Source organism: Tenrec ecaudatus, chromosome 12, assembly GCF_050624435.1.
Source record: "Tenrec ecaudatus isolate mTenEca1 chromosome 12, mTenEca1.hap1, whole genome shotgun sequence".
Classification (NCBI taxonomy): domain Eukaryota; kingdom Metazoa; phylum Chordata; class Mammalia; order Afrosoricida; family Tenrecidae; genus Tenrec; species Tenrec ecaudatus.
The window spans coordinates 76,476,307-76,484,144 of record NC_134541.1 but is presented as its reverse complement, the minus strand read 5'-3'; positions in this window follow the sequence as shown (position 1 = coordinate 76,484,144).

The window sequence follows — 7,838 nt, the reverse complement described above, 5'->3', positions numbered from 1 at the left end:
GAACATAGGCTGGGGAGGAGTACACATATGGAGAGAATGTCACTAAATTTAAGTTCTTGATTAGACAGTATCCCATTTTGTGGGGAGGGGGCAAGTGGATTCCTTAACAAGAGACTATGTGGAAAGAGAAGAGCTCTCAGAGGCTTCAGAAATACTTCTAAAGAGAACTGGCCTTCCCTGCTCTGCCCCCTTGCTACACAGTAAAGCAATTCTTTCAGCTGCACCTAATCCACCAGCTCCTTCCTTTGCACCTGAACTTAAAAGGCCACCAGTGATTCCGTGAAAGCACTGGTATACGATCTTTCACTCATAAGAGGAAGTAAAATCCCAGGAAAGCCTCACTTGCAAGGTTTGATTCCCAAATTTTAAATTACTTGAGAGTCATTGTAAATAATCATCCTTCACAAGCAACTGAGACTAATAAAAACATCTTCCTCAAGGTATCTTGTGCTGGTTTCATGTGTTTCTTTCACTGCCATTGAGTCAGTGCTGGGTTTCTGAGACTGGAGCTGCTTACAGGAGTAGAAAGCCCCGTCTTCCTCCCACAGACCTGCTGGTGGTTTGGATCTGTCAACCATACGAATCACAGTCTAAACTGTAAACACTGCACCACTAGGGCTCCTCCTATGTATAGTCTCTAGTAACTCTAAATTTAGTCTAATTTTCTCAAAGATTGCTATCGATGTTGCAGCATACATATCTTTATTTTAACATAAAAATTTATTATAACAGAAATATATTATTTATTTATTTATTTAAATCATTTTATTGGGGGCTCGTACAATTCTTATCACAATCCATACATGCATCCATTGTGTCAAGAACATATGTACATTTATTGCCATCATCATTCTCAAAACATTTGCCTTCTACTTGAGCCCTTAATATCTGCTGCTCATTTCCCCCTCCCTCCCCACTTTCCCCTACCTCATGAACCCTTCATAATTAATACATTATCATTATTTTGTCATATGTTACACTGTCCAACATCTCCCCCGCCTTTTTCTCTGATGTCCATCCCCCAGGGAGCAGGTTATACATAGATTCTTGTAATCAGCTTCCCCTTTCTACCCCATATTCTCTCCACCCTCCAGGCATTGCCACTTTCACCACTGAGCTTGAAGGAGTCATCTGTCCTGGATTCCCTGTGTTTTCAGTTGCTATCTGTACACGGTGGCTGTATAGTACGTGCTAAAATCATGTAGAACAAGCCCTCCCACTTTGTCTCTCTGATTTCTTGATGTAGTGTTTTATCATTTTCCTCGTACAAATCTTTCGCTTTTCTTAGTCAGATATATCCCTAGGTATTTCAATTTGTGCTTGGCAATTGTAAAGGGTACTGCCTTTTTAATCGTCTCTTCTGTGGTCTTGTCTGATGTGTAGAGCAGTCCAATAGACTTCTGTATTTTGTATGCTGCCACTCTGCCATATTCCCCTCTTGCTTCCAACACTCCACTTGTGGAGTTTAAGGAATCTTCAATATATAGAACCATATCGTCTGCGAATAATGATAATTTCGCCTCTTTCTTCCCCAGCTGAATACCTTTAATATCTTTCCTTCTCTTATGTTGTCAGCTAGGACCTCCAGCACGATGTTAAATAGGAGTGGGGACAAGGGGCATCCTTGTCTGTTCGCCTTTTTCAGTGGAATTGTTTTAGTCTTTTCTCCATTAACACCATATTAGCTATTGGTTTTTCATATATGGCTTGTATGATATTGAGGAATTTTCCTTCTATTCCTATCTTCTTAAGTGTCATAAACAGGAATATGTGTTGGATATTGTCGAATGCTTTTTCTGCATCTATTGATATTATCATGTGGATCTTATAATTTTTCCTGCCAATGCAGTGAATAATGCTGATGGTCTTTCGTATGTTGAACCATTCCTGCATCTCTGGTAGGAATCTGACTTGGTCGTGGTGAATTATTTTTTAATATGCTTTTGTATTCTATTGGCCAGTATTGTGTTAAGGATTTTTGCATCAATTAGGGATATTGGTCTATAGTTCTCGATTCTTGTAGCATCTTTGTCTGCTTTAGGTATCAAAGTTATACTATCTTCATAGAAAGAGTTTGGTAATTTTCCATCTTTTTCTACATTCTGGAAGAGTTTGTATAAGATTGGTGTCAGTTCTTCCCTGAATGCTTGGTAGAATTCTCCTGTCAAGCCATCTGGTCCAGGGGAATTTTTTGTTGGTAATCCCTTGATTACGTTGTTTATTTCTTCCTTTGCTATTGGTCTGTTGAGGTTGTTGACATCCATCTGGGATAGTCTAGGAAGGGATTGTGTTTCCAAATATTTGTCCATGTCTTCCAAATTGTTGGATTCATTAGAATATAGACCTTCATAGTACTGTGTAATTATCCTTTTGATTTCATTAGGGTCCATTGTAATGTCCCCTGTTGCATCCCTCATCCTTGCAAATGTCGTTTGTTCCTTCCTTTCTTTGGTTTGGTTCGCCAGAGGTCTATCAATTCTGTTAATTCTTTCAAAGAACCAGTCTTTTAGAGGCATTAATTTTTCCATAGTTTTCTTTTTTCCCTCTCCTGTATCTCTGCTCTGATTTTTATTATATCTATCCTCTTGCTATTAGTAGGATTCTTCTGTTGACTCTGCTCTAATAGTTGTAAGTTTTGTGTCAGCATATCATCCACGAGTCTCTCTTCTTTTTTCATGTGTGCATTTATTGCCATCAGCCTTCCTCTGATAAATGCCTTTGCTGTATCCCACCGGTTTTGGTACGTAATATTTTCATTCTCATTGGTTTCTAGAAACTTCCTGATTTCATCTCTGATCTGGGTCAATACCCACTCGTTTTGCAATAGGAAATTTTTCATCCTCCAATTGTTTCCCCTTGTTTTCTTCACTGTCCTTCTGTTAATTTCCAGCTTTATGGAGCAATGATCTGAGAGAGATGTCTGTATAATGTCTCAATGTGTTTGAATTTACTCAAATTCGACTTTTGTCCCAGCATGTGGTCTATTTTTGAATGTGTGCCATGTGAGCTTGAAAAGAATGTGAATTTTTTTAAATGTGGGTGGAAACTCTGAAAATATCTATCAAGTCAAGTCGTCCAATTGTACTATTTAGATCTGTAACCTCATTGTTGCGTTTCTTTCCCAATGATCTGTCTTTATCAGAGAGTGGTGTATTAAAGTCAACAACTATAATTGTTGAGCCTGCGATCTCCTTTTTCATCTTTTGGAGTGTTTGATTTATGAATTTCGCAGGTCTCTTCATTAGGTGCATATATGTTTATTATGTTCACTGGTTCTTGGTCTATTGTTCCATTGAGCATTATATAGTGCCCCTCCTTGTCTCTTGTTATGGCCTGTATCTTGAGGTCAAATTAGTCAGATAATAAGATAGCTACCCCTGGCTTTTTGCATTACCATGCTTTTGGTATATTTTTCTCCAGCCTTTAATTCTCAGCCTGTTTTTGTCTGTAAGCTTGAGATGAGTCTCCTGGAGGCAGCAGATCGATGGGTTATGTTTCCTGAGCCAGTCTGCTAGCCTCTGCCTTTTAATGCCTGAGTTCAGGCTATTTATATTCAGTGTTATTATATCTATCTGTGGATTCTGTGATATCATATTATACCTTTTGTGATGGATATTTTCCTCTCTACCTATCTTATCCACTTGTGTTGTGTGAGTGGTTTATGTTTGCCTTCTTTCCACTATTGAGCTGATGCTATCCTGGGGGCTGTTTCCTCTTTGTCACCCTATGGGTGGACTTGTTCTAGGTGATGGTCTCTTATTTGCCCTCTGTGATTGTTGATCTGCCCATACTGGCTCAGCAAAGGTCTTTTGTAGGGTTGGGTTTCTTTTTATGTATTCTTTGAGGTTGTCCCTGTCTGGGAAGACTCTTACTTTTCCATATATCTTAATAGATAATTTGGCTGCGTAAAGTATTATTGGGTTTGCGTTGTTTTCCTTCAACTTTTGGAATATGTTACTCCATTCCCTCCTCTTCTTCATTGTTTCAGCTGATAGAACTGAACATACTCTTTTGGGGGTACCTTTATACGTGACTGTTTGCTTTTCTCTAGCTGCTTTTATGATCTCCTTTTCCTCATAGTTGGATACTTTGACAATTATGGGTCCTGGTGACTTCTTCTTGGGATTAAGTCTGACTGGTGTTCTTTCAGCCTCTTGTATGGTTGCTTGATTTTCACTTATTAAACTGGGGAAGTTTTCCTCTAAGAATTCCCTTGCTATTTTCGCTGTTGACTTCTTTGTTGTGTCTTGTTCCGGTAGCCCAATTATTCTAATATTGTTTCTTTTCATAGCATCTGACATGGTGCTCAAGTTTTCTTCAGCTTCTTTGATCATCTTATTTGACTGTTTTTCCGGTTTGCTGAGGTCTGCTTAGTTGTCCTCTAGGTCACTGGTATGATTCTCTGCCTCCTCAAGCCTTTTCACAAGATGTGTCAATTTGTCACTGGATTCTGTTATTTCATCCATTAATTCTTGGTGTGTTGCCTTTGGTGTGTTGCCTTTATCTCCTCTATCATTTCATCTTTTTTCTGCATTGCTTCCCTCATATCCTTTATGACATTAAGCAGCATTTTGAAATTTTCTTTTTGTGGCAGGTCAATATCTGCTTCTTCTATGCACATTGTTAGGTTCATGACTTCTTCCGTCATTGTTTTCTCTTTTTCCTGCTTTATCGTTGAAGCTGTTAGAACTGGTTTCTGTTTATGTGTTGTTTTAAAGGAACCTGGAGCCATCTTCCTGAGGTGAAGATCCCTGTGCTCTCTCTTGGGGGATTTGTATGAGTACTTATATGAACTACCTGTCCGTAGCTGTTCTGAGGGGTCAGGCTATTGCTATATCTTCCTGTGGTTTCACTCTTATCCTTGCCATCCAGAATTCCATTACTTTCAATGTGTGTTGGATATTCCTCTCATGTGACACTGGTTGGGTTGCTGTGGGCCCTCAATGGTATTGCTTCTCTGACCTATCTCTAAGTAGCCTTCACAGTTCTTGGAGCACCTCGGCTGTCCTGTGGTGTTTTTGTCTGCAACTGTAGTGCTGAGGAGGCCATGCGAGTATACCTTCCTTAGTGTAGAGCTCTGTAGCTGGCAGGGGAATTACCATAGACAGAGAGATCGACTTGGCGGATGAGGGGATGTTCCCGCAGTAGCATGGAGCCTCACAAGTTGTGTCAGTCATTTCCCCCAGTCACGTTTAAGGCATCAGGATTTAAGCTGGGGATGCCCACACTTTTTGTATCAGAGAACCCCCTGCTGCTTTGTGTGTGGGAGAGGTCCGCCGTGAATTCCCCAGCTGCTTGCCAAGCCAATAACAGCCAGTGGGAACTCCCCAAATGGGGCCTTCAGAGTTTCCCTAGGCAGAGGGGAGTGGCCTGTTGGCCGCTAGTGTCTTGTGACAGGAAAGAGTGAAAGGAGAGGAAAAAGAGAGAAAGATACAGACTGGGACAATCATGTCAAGCAAACTGACATCCTCTCACCCACGCACACCTAAAATGCACAGAGTAAACAAAGGTGAAAACAGTAATAAAAAAAGAAGAAATAAAGAAAAGAAAACAACTAAAAAGGATAACTAAATCTGTTGAAGCTGTGGTCGAAAATAGAGAAGAGCTTGAAGGAGAGGAGAAAAGAAGAAAATGTGCAAGAAAATCACAATGAAAGAAAAATAGAGAAGAGAAAAGGAAGGAGTAGGAGATAGAATTTTAAAAATAGTTAAAGAAATAGCTGACCCTGTGCTGTGCTGTGTGTAGCACTGATTTGTCTTGTGTGCAGCACTGTCTTAGGGGTCAGGCTGCCCACTTGGAGGACAGGGTTGCCCTAGGCCAAGTGTAGGTCTCTGGGAACCAGCAGTAGCATGTGAAAGGAATGAGAGGGAGCAGAGAGAATCATACAAGCAGAGAAAGAGGTGAAGAGAGTAAAGACAAAAAGAGGAAAGAAAGAATAAAGAGAAAGAAGGAAATAAACCCAACCAAGTTCACTAAAATTGGCTGTGATGGTAAAGAGGGAGGAGAGAGAGAAGGAGGAAATAAAGAATAAAGAGATAGCTGATCCCTGATTGTTTGGATGTGGGGTCAGAGGGGTTTAGACCATGCCCCAAAATGGCAGGTTGGTGTGTCCTTTTAATGCCGGGACCCAGTGGTGCTGGGCAGAATTTCCCTACTTGATAAGATAGCCTTAGAGGTCTGACTAAGGTTTCCTCAGCAGTGTAGCATGGTGTATGTGTTTTTCCCAGGTGCCTTGTGTGGTGTAAAGCACTCCCATAGAGGGCAAGTTGGAGTTCCTCCTGCTATTTGGGCTGATTTGCCCTAAGCGGAGGGCAGTGACCTGGAAGCCAGTAGTGGCATATGATAGGAGAGAGTGGGAGAGAAGAGGAGAAAGAGGGAAAATGAAGGGAAAAAGAGGGATAAAGAAGAAAGAGAGAAAATAAAACCCCAACACAAACCTAAGCTCATTGAGATTAAGTGCAGTGGCAAAGTTAGAAGGGCTAGTGAATAAAGGGAGAAGAAATAGAGTAGTAGGTAAGGAGATAACTGAAACCTGATCACCTGTCCATGAGGCTAGAGGAGTTCCAACTCTTCCTCAAGTTAGCGGGATGGTGTACCCATTTGATGTAAGGTTCCACAGATGCTGTGTGGGATTATTTCAAAAGCTAGGTCACACCCGTGGCCAGGGGTCACTTGGGTACTGGAGTTCGCTGGTGTACCTGCCTTGTGCTGTATATAGTAAGGCAGCAGGGCCTGGGAGGGGGGCACTGGGGTGTTCCCACAGCCCCATCTAGGGCCCCAGGACAGGCAGGGCCTCCCCAGCTATGTGTAGAATCACTGAGAGGGAAACTGGGCTTATTGTCCTATCTAGTCTGCCTGTGCTTACTAGATCAGAGGATTTTATTTTTTATGTTTTTATCACCCTGGCCAGCTAGAATAAAATCAAATGAATTGTCTCTCACAGTCACTGGGCTGAAGTTCCTTGCTGTGTAAAGCTGACACTTGCTACAGTGGATCTTTGTTATGCTAAAAGCCTCCAGGCCCTGGAGCTGAGTTCTGGCATTTCTTAGCTAGGTTTGTTCTTATGCTGATTTATGTTAAGGGTCTTAGCCTATGTGCTCTTTGGAGCTGAGCAACCAGACTTGGGTTCGAGTTTTAAACCAATAATATATTTCACCCTTTTTTTATTATGCTTGTGATGAGCTCTGATTTGGGGACTGTCAGCCTGACCCCAGAGGGGAAGATCCAGCTTATCAGGGAGGTTGTTTCCTTCTCAGCCAATTGGAACTAAATTTGCTCCCTGGTCTCCCGACTTTCCACCTATTTTCTCCCACACTGTGATCTTCCTATGGTAATAATATATTTTTTCTTCTAATCTAAAATATGGCTACCCGCCACCATTCCCCTGGCTGTGAGCTCAAGGCAGCCAACCGCGTGGAGAGCTCCGGAGTGGGGCTTTCCTCCTGTCTGGGATTCTGTCCCCTCTCAGGTGTATGGCTGCAGAAATTTCTGCTCCTGGCAAGGGCACAGCAGGCGCCTGCAGGCTTGCCAAAGCTAGAGCGCTTTAAGGTATTTTTGGTTTGCTTTGTGAGTGGAAATCCCACACAAAATGGGGTTCAGGAGAAACTAGTTACCCTAGTTCTAATTTCAGGACTCCACCTCCCCGTTTCCTTCTGCCATTTTTCTGTTCTGGCAGCAGGAGCTCCAGTTGGATGCCTCCTATCTGGTCGCAATTTTCTCCCCTCCCAATATGATTTTTTAAAATAATTTTATTGGGCTCATACATCTCTTATCACAATCCATACATACATCAATTGTGTAAAGCACACTTATACTTTCGTTGCCCTCATCATTCTCAA